At 44.9% G+C, this 9,518-nt stretch overlaps 1 protein-coding gene across 4 annotated transcripts in view; it reads left to right on the top strand.

Annotated features, from left to right (window-relative positions):
* Positions 1 to 1,123: 1,123 nt before the first annotated feature.
* The window catches only part of RAPH1 (Ras association (RalGDS/AF-6) and pleckstrin homology domains 1), a 104,092-nt gene continuing 95,697 nt past the window's right edge, over positions 1,124 to 9,518 (top strand). For all 4 annotated transcript variants that reach the window (XM_027564911.1, XM_027564915.1, XM_027564933.1 and 1 more), the window contains exon 1: positions 1,124 to 1,545. The gene's annotated coding sequence lies outside the window, so the exon portion shown is untranslated. The remainder of the gene's footprint in view (positions 1,546 to 9,518) is intronic.

The following is a 9,518-nucleotide window of genomic DNA, read 5'->3' as shown; positions in this document are numbered from 1 at the left end:
AGAGTCTGCATGACTGAGAGACTGAACTGAACTGAGACTTAAAATACAAAATTGCAGTTTTGTTACTAAAGTACAGATATCTCAAGTGTGAAATGCAACTAGTAACTGTATTCTATAGTTCTAAATACCAGTTTGAAACAGATTGTGTACCAGTTTGAAACAGATTGTGCAAGAGACCAAACCACTTCAAAGTCCTCAAGAATATCTGAAAGAAGGAATGTAATTAGCCAAACCAGGATTTGGCCCCAGGACAGAGAAATGAACACTTTGGTTCTTACAAAGGGAGCCAGGATCTCAGAAATGTATAGTCAATTCTTTGTGAAAACTCAAGATACAGATACTCTTACTTAGCAAGCATATGGGAAGACATGAAAAAGAAATGTTCACTGCAACTAATTCCAGGTCACACTTCCGATTTGTTAATTGTTTTAATGATGTCAACAAATCTGCTTTGCACGTAGCCAGGCGAAAATGATTTAATTCTATTTTGTCTTTCTTTTAATCAGAAGGTCAAAATAAAGACAGAAACAAAATTTTAAAGTCTAAGTCAAGCCTACATCGAAATAAGCAGTATCCGAGTAACTTAGAGCTTGGTGATAAAGACGCCACTGCCTTACTCCCAAACCGTTTCAATAAGGTGTGTGTGTGTGTGTGACAGAAACTAAGAACACAAGGTAAGCAAACTGCAAAGTTAAAAAATAATCGAGAATAACTGAAATGTTCAATTTCTAAAAGCTTCCTAACATAGTGCATGAAACTACAGAGAGCTGTTGGCCAAAATGGGATTTCCTAAAAAAAGGCCTCACAGACTGCAACGACTGCAGTCCTTTAAGTGCCCCGTCTGATGGGTTGCTGGAGTCTCGGAATACTCCATCAGGTCCTTGACAGACACGGTCAAGGCTTCGGTGTCTCAGGGCCCTCGGACACAGGCCGCTGGGCCTGCTTCCAAGGAAAAGCGAGCAGGGGTGGCACAGCCCGGGAATTTTCCTCCCTCACTCATTCATTCTCTGATTCACTGGTTCCTGGAGGCGGTTCCCAGGGACGCGCGGAGGACAGGCGGAGCGCCGGCGGCCGGGGCTGGGTGCGGTCGGGCGCCTGGGGCTGTGGGGAGCGAGGCGGGCCAGGGGGCGCGGGCAGGGGGCGCTAGCAACGGGCGCCTGGGGGGCGGGCTCGGCTGCCTTCGCCGGAAGTGAGCGGCTGGCGACGGGCGGGGGGTGGCGGGGAGCGAGCGGCCGGGCGCGAGTCTGTCCGCCCGTCGGCCGCCCGGCCCTCAGCCCCGCCTTCTGCGTCTCGGCCGGACGCGGCCGCACTCGGCTCCGCCGCCGCTGCCCGCTGCGGCCGCCCCGCCCGCCGCCTCGCCCCCGCCGCCGCCGCCCGGTCGGTCAGTCAGTCAGTCAGTCACGGAGCGCGCGGCGCGGGAGCTGCGGGCGCTCGCGGCGTCTCCAGGGAAGGAGCGCCGCGCCTGAGAAGGAGGCGGCGGCAGCTGCTGCCCAGCCCGGGGCCATTCCGGAGCCGTGCCCGCCGGAGGACCGAGCCGTTGCTGCGGTGAGTGCTCAGCCTCGCCCTCGGGGCCGGCCGAGGGAGCTGGCGGGGCGCGGGGCAGGGAAGCGCAGCCGTCGCTCCCGCCTCCATTTTCCCGGCTCCCGGCCCGACCATCCGGACGCGGTGCGGCGGCCGAGCCTGGGGTGGGGTCGGGGCCGGGGCCGGGGCTGGTGGGACCTCGCCCGGCCGGTGGGTGGGGGTCAGCGGGGCCCGGGCTGCACCCTGCGCCCCCGGGGGCCGCGACAGAGGGAGACAATGAGATGCAAGGCCGCCTGGGGAGGGTGCGGTTGGGCTTCTCCGACCCGGCTTCGGGGGCTGGTGGCCCGGGATCGCGGGGAGGCAAGGACTCTTCCTTCCCCGGATTAGCCGCAGAAACCAGTGATTCGGTGTCTGGGGTTCCTCGGGTTTCGGTGCCCCGCATCTTTCGTAAATGAGTTCAGTGCAGAGATTGAGAAAGGCGGGGCACCTTCCGTGTTTTCTTTCTAATTAAGCAAGCTAAGTAATTGCTCCATGGCTTTTGAGCCCATCTCATCTGTGTGTGTGTGTGCATTCCCGCCGGAAATCCAAACTGCAGCTCATGGTGGGGGGCGGGGGGGAAGAGGAGATGGAAGGCAGTGAAGTAATATAAGGGTGCCTTCGTTTTAAGACGGTTTGAGAGATGTGGTTTCTTATTCAGACCGCGTCTTAGGGTGTCCCCACTGTGTGAGCTGGAAACCGCATAAGTCATTGCTTGTGAGCACGAAGACATGGTTTAGGATGAAATAAGAGCTTTGGGGAAGGGTGTAAGCGTTGCATCAAATGTGACTTAGTGTGGCTGTCGTATATTGTGTGGGAAGAGCCTTTGGGGGAAATCTGAGGGAACCGAACGGTTCTTCTCTGTGCCTCCCGGTAAGGGTTGGTGTTGTCTGCAGCGTTTGTCTTGGAGATGTGTGTAAAGTCCGCTGTAAAGGAACAGTAAAGCTAATCGGTTAGGGGTGGGGCGTGATGATGGTGTTAAAAGGGTGGTAGTGAGTCCGGAGGAATACTCAGTTCAGCAAGTATTTATGGAATAGCTGCTATCTGTTAGGCAGGGTGGAGGACATAAAGTGAACAAGACTGCAGCTTATCGTGGTGTTTCGAAAGAGCTCTTTGAAGCCAGGGGAACCAGCTGCTCCGTATGCACTGGAATTGGCTGGTAGTGTGACGTTGGATAAGCTATTGCACTCTCAACAGTATGCTTCTCTGTCAGTAAAATGGGAATAACTAAGACCACCTGCTTGCCTCCCGAGGTGGTTGCCAAACGGATTAAATGAGATAATGTGTGCAAAATGCCTAGCACCTGGCAGGGCACCCAAGGTGTTTAACAAATGTTAATTCCTTTCCTCCCTAGCCCACAGCGCCTAAGATTTTCTTGGGGGAAGGTGGGGAAAGAAGTGAATGTAGGTAATGGTAATGCAATGCATTATATAATAAAATGTTGAAGTAGAGGTGCAAAATAGGGAAGTGAAGAGGCGAGGGAATAATTCTAAATTGGGAGCACTGGGGGGAAATCCTTGGAAGCTGTGGCATTTAAGTGAGATCTTAAAGGATGGGTAGGATTTCAGCTGGTGTAGATGGGGATGGGGGCATTCCGAGTGGGGGTGGTGTTCTCCTTTGAGAGAGGCATTGAGGAGGAAGAGCAGTGGGGGAAGGGCAAGATTAGAGACGCTTAGAGGTGTTTTAGCTCTCGTTCGTCTGACCTTCAAAGATTGTCTGTTATTTTGCTTTCTGTGTTGTGAATTTCCCAGAAAACAGACCTAGCCTATTCAAGTAAGTACAGAAATGTCTACACAGTTCAATACATGATTTTTTGGATGAATCATTTTGTCTTATTTGAACTGCTGCTCTCTCCTGTTTGAATTTAATAAGGAATTATTTGTAGGTATTTCCTTATGATGCATATTAGTTCTGTTTGGTAGAAAAAGTTGCTGGTATTTTAGAGTCAGTGGTCTCATTAAGATTATTATGTGACGAGTAACTGGCTGAAAGGCATGGAGTAGTGGGGACCTATTGGGTGTGTCTCAAACTCTTGGTCAGTATCATTTGTTTTCACAAATATTTTAACACTTCATTTTCAGAAGAGGTGTCTTTGAAACTGATTAAACTGACTTTTCTTTTGGTTTGGCTACCTTTTGGTTCCCATCCCACTTGTAATTATTTATTAGATTAGCATGGTAGATAACCATCACACTATTATTCACAGACTCTTGGACATATATTATAAAATCATGACTGCACTTGGTTCTGAAGTAGTTGAATGTGAGCAATCGTATCATTGACCTCAAATTCTTATTCTGAGAAGATGAACGTTAGCAGACAAGCTATGTGAGTTCAAGCAAGTCACATACCTTGAACTCTAAATTCCTTTACCAGTAAAATGAGAAATTGGGTTAAATCACTGGTTTTCAGTCTACGTTTTACTGAAGTCTATAATTTTGAGGTGGACCTTCAGAGGTACTCCAGATGTTTGAGTTTAATCTCATTTAGAATGTGTTTTAAACCTATAGTAATAAAAAGCACCTATTTTATGACATACATTGTTTTAAGTACTTTACATGTATTGACTTCATCCTTGCTGTAATCCTATGATACAGGTATGAGAAAAAAGGCACAGGTTACAGAGCTATAAAGTGGCAGAGCTGTGTTTGAAAACAGATAGCATAACTCGTAAGCTTATGTTCCTTATGGCATTCCTATATTGCCACCATAAAAAATAAAAAACACACACACTATATATATATATATATATATATATATATATATATATTTGGTGGTAAAATATACAACATAGAGGGCTTCCCAGGTGGCTCAGTGGTAGGGAATCTGCCTGCTAATGCAGGAGACCTAGGTTTGATCCCTAGGTCGATAAGGTCCCCTGGAGGAGGAAATGGCAACCTACTCCAGTATTCTTGGCTGAAGAAGCCAGTGGACAGAGGCACCTGTGGGCTGTAGTCCATGGGGTTGCAGAGAGTCCAAGACGACAGCACACATGCGTGACACATATAGCATAAAAGTTACCATTTTGATCATTTTTAAAGGTACAGTTCAGTGGTATTAAATACTTTTACATAGTTGTGCAACCATCATGACTGTCCATCTCTGGAACTTCGTCATCCTCCCATACTGAAACTGTATCCATTAAACATTAACTCTCCAACCCCTTTCCCTCTGGCCCCTGATAACACTTTTCTACTTTGTCTCTGTGATTTGACTACTCTAGATATATCTTATAAATGAGATCATGAAATATTTGTTTTGTATCTGGCTCGTTTCACTTAGGGTAATGTCTTCAAGGTTCATCCATGCTGGAGCATGAATCAGAATTGCATTCCTTTTTAAGGCTGAATAACAGTCCATTGTGTGTGTGTGTATGTGTGTATATCTGTGTATGTGTGTGATACTGTATATCACACATACGTTTGGTTGTTTCCACCTTTTGGCTGTTGTAACACTGCTCTGAACTTTGGTGTATACATATCTGCTCAAGTCCCTGCTTTCACTTCTTTGGGGTATATACCCAGAAGTGGAACTGCTGGATCATATGGTAATTTTGTGTTGAATTTTTGAGGAACTGCCACTCCGTTTTCTACAGCAGCTGCAGCATTTTACACTCCTGCCAGCACAAGGGTTTCAGTTTCTCCACATCCTCACCTCAACACTTGTCATTTTCTGTGATTTTGATAATAGCCATTCCTGGTGGCTCAGGTGGTAAAGAATCCGCCAGCAATTCAGGAGACCTGGGTTCGATCCCTGGGTTGGGAAGATCCCCTGGAGAAGGGAAAGGCTACCCACTCCAGTACTCTGGGCCTGGAGAATTCCATGACTATATAGTCCATAGGGTCGAAAAGAGTTGGACACAACTGAGCGACTTTCACTTCACTTAATGAGGGGCACTTAATAAAGTGGCATCTCTTTGTGTTTTTGACTTGCATTTTTCCTAATGATTAGTGATTAGAGCATCTTTTCTTGTGCTTATTGGCCATCTGTGTATCTTTGTAGAAATATCTATCCAGGTCCTTCGCCAATTTTAAAAAACTTGTTTTGTTGTTGAATTATAGCAGTTCTTTATACACTCTGGATATTAAATATCATATCAGATCCATGGTTTACATTTTCTCTTCTATGGGTTGCCTTTTTACTCTGTTGATAGTGTCCTTTGATGTACAAAAGTCTTTCATTTTAATGATATCCACTTCATCTATATTTTTCTTTTGTTGACTGTGCTTTTGGTGTCCAAGAAATCATTGCCAAATCCAGTGTCAGGAGGCTTTCCCCCTGTGTTTTCTTCTGAGAGTTCTATAGTTTTAGATATTATATTTAGCTCTATGATCCATTTTGAGTTAATATTTGCATATGGTTTTAGGTAAGGGCACAGCGTCATCCTTTGCGTGTGGATATCCAGTTTTTCTAGCACCATTTTAGCACGCTTGTGTACATAAACATAAAATTTGTCACATTGCAGACAGTAGTGTTTTATGGTTATACCTGCTTTACTGAAGCAGGGGGAGGATAAGCATTCCTTAGAATAAAACATCTTTTACCATCTCTGCTTATTTGTGAATTTTAAGTAGGTAAGGAAAGTTGTAGTTTGCAGTAAATTAAAAAAAAATTGAGTCCTGTGCAAGTCTATTCATATAGAATTGTCTAAACAATACATTACTATGGTACATGAACTGTGTTCAACTAAATGACAGGCACAACTGAAGCCGGTTCCTTTGGGGTATACTCATCCTGTGTAACGGAGAAGGCAATGGCACCCCACTCCTGTACTCTTGCCTGGAAAATCCCATGGATGGAGGAGCCTGGTAGGCTGCAGTCCATGGGTTTGCTAAGAGTCGGGCACGACTGAGCGACTTCACTTTCACTTTTCACTTTCATGCATTGGAGAAGGAAATGGCAACCCACTCCAGTGTTCTTGCCTGGAGAATCCCAGGGACAGGGGAGCCTGGTGGGCTGCCGTCTCTGGGGTCGCACAGAGTCGGACATGACTGAAGCGACTTAGCAGCAGCAGCATCCTGTGTAAATCAGTTTAGTAACAAATGAATGTATAGCACTATGTCCTAATATATTACAGATGTTTTATAGCTTATTGGAAGCTTGGGTTTTTCTTGTTTGCCTTGTAAGCAGTTTTTACATATGATTACTACTCATATTGAAATAAAAAGTCTTATTTATATCTTTATTAATCAATTTAATTGAAGCATATCCAGACACTAGGAAGCAAACCATTAAAAGCTACTAACAAAACAAAATCAAAGCTGCTACCTACTTTCAACTACTTACCTGAGTAAAATAAAAACAAAATTTTATGGAAATAAATGGATTGCTTAGGTGTCAAGACTAACATCTCTAACACTCAATTTGTCTCTTTTGAGTTTGTAACAAATTATAATGTATTTGAACATAAAATGGTATTAATAGTGCTTCTGTAGCTATATATATTTGGCATGCTGAATAAGATTTCTTCTGGAAAAGTTTTGTTGTGAAATATTAGAAAACCCCCAGATTATATGATGTATAAGCTTCATCCCATGCTCTTAACACTATTCTTTTAAGATACATTATTTACCACACTTTGGGGCAGGTGTCTTAAAATACATCACTCATAACTTAAAAATTGACTCTTTAAAACTCATTATATATTCTGCTATTCATAAAACATTTACTGGTAGCTCTGCTTTAGGCAGAGATATATATAATGGAGAAAACAAAGAGATAGGTATTCTCCCCTCCAAAATAGAATGTTAATTTAAATGCAGGATTCAGGGATTCAGTAGAGAATGTAATTAAGGGATCAGAGTCTAAAGAAACTGTGTGCATGCTGTCACGTCAGTTGTGTCCAACTCTGCGACCCCATGGACCGTAGCCCACCAGGCTTCTCTGTCCATGGGATTCTCCAGGCAAAAATACTGGAGTGGGTTGCCAGATCCCCTTCTCCAGGGGATCTTCCTGAGCCAGGGATCTAATCCGTGTTACTTATGTCTCCTGCACTGGCAGGAGGGTTCTTTACCACTAGTGCCACCTAAAATGGGTGAGTAGTTAGGCTTGGAAAAGAGGGATAAGTCATCCCTTTCAGTTCAGTTCAGTTGCTCAGTCATGTCCGACTCTTTGCAACCCCATGGACTGCAGCATACCAGGCTTCCCTGTCCATCACCAAGAACTGGAGCCTACTTAAACTCATATCCATCGTGTCGGTGATGCCATCCGACCATCTCATCCTCTGTCGTCCCCTTCTCCTCCTGCCTTCAGTCTTTCCCAGCATCAGGGTCTTTTCCAGTGAGTTGATTCTTTGCATCAGGTGACCAAAGTATTGGAGTTTCAGCTTCACCATCAGTCCTTCCAATGAATACTCAGGACTGATTTCCTTTAGGATGGACTGGTTGGATCTCTTTGCAGTGCAAAGGACTCTCAAGAGTCTTTTCTAACAACACAGTTCAAAAGTAACAGTTCTTTGACGCTCAGCTTTTCTTTATAGTCCAACTCTCGCATCCATACATGACTATTGGAAAAACCATAGCTTTGACTAGACAGACCTTTGTTGGCAAAGTAATGTCTCTGCTTTTTAATATGCCGTCTAGGTTGGTCATAGCTTTTCTTCCAAGGAGCAAGCGTCTTTTAATTTCATGGCTGCAATCACCATCTGCAGTGATTTTGGAGCCCCCCAAAATAAAGTCTCTCACTGTTTGCAGTGTTTCCACATCTGTTTGTCATGAAGTGATGGGACCGGATGCCATGATCTTAGTTTTCTGAATGTTGAGCTTTAAGCCAATGTTTTCACTCTCTTCTTTCACTTTCATCAAGAGGCTCTTTAGTTCTTCGCTTTCTGCCATAAGGGTGGTGTCATCTGCATATCTGAGGTTCTTAATATTTCTCCCGGCAGTCTTGATTCCAGCTTGTGCTTCATCCAGCCCAGCATTTCTCATGATGTATTCTGCATATAAGTTAAATAAGCAGGATGACAATATACAGCCTTGACGTACTGCTTTCCCGATTGGCAGTCAGTCTGTTGTTCCATGTCCAGTTCTAACTGTTGCTTCTTGATCTGCATACAGATTTCTCAGGAGGCAGGTCAGGTGGTCTGATATTTCCATCTCTTTAAGAATTTTCCACAGTTTGTTGTGATCCACACAAAGGCTTTGGCATAGTCAATAACACAAAAGTAGATGTTTTTCTGGAACTCTCTTGCTTTTTTGATGATTCAGCAGATGTTGGCAATTTGTTCTCTGTTCCTCTGCCTTTTCTAAATGCAGCTTGAACATCTGGAAGTTCATGGTTCACATACTGTTGAAGCCTAACCTGGAGAATTTTGTGCATTACTTTGCTAGTTTGTAAGACGAGTGCAATTGTGTGGTAGTTTGAACATTCTTTGGCATTGCCTTTCTCTGGGATTGGAATGAAAATGGACCTTTTCCAGTCCTGTGGCCACTGTTGAGTTTTCCAGATTTGCTGTCATATTGAATGCAGCACTTTCACAGCATCATTTTTTAGGATTTGAAATAGCTCAACTGGAATTCCGTCATCTTTATTAGCTTTGTTCGTAGAGTGGTGCTTCCTAAGGCCCACTTGACTTTGCATTCCAGGATGTCTGGCTCTAGGTGGGTGATCACACCATCGTGGTTATCTGGGTAATGAAGATCTCTTTTGTATAGTTCTTCTGTGTATTCTTGCCACTTCTTCTTAATATCTTCTGCTTCTGTTGCTGCTGCTGCTAAGTCACTTCAGTTGTGGCTGACTCCGTGCGACCCCGAAGACAGCAGCCCACCAGGCTCCCCCATCCCTGGGATTCTCCAGGCAAGAACACTGTAGTGGGTTGCCAGTTCCTTCTCCAATGCATGAAAGTGAAAAGTGAAAGTGAAGTCCCTCAGTCGTGCCCGACTCTTAGCAACCCCATGGACTGCAGCCTACCAGGCTCCTCTGGCCATGGGATTTTCCAGGCAAGAGTACTGGAGTGGGGTGCC

Source organism: Bos indicus x Bos taurus, chromosome 2 (assembly GCF_003369695.1).
Source record: "Bos indicus x Bos taurus breed Angus x Brahman F1 hybrid chromosome 2, Bos_hybrid_MaternalHap_v2.0, whole genome shotgun sequence".
NCBI lineage: Eukaryota > Metazoa > Chordata > Mammalia > Artiodactyla > Bovidae > Bos > Bos indicus x Bos taurus.
This window is presented reverse-complemented; position numbering and strand designations above follow the sequence as displayed.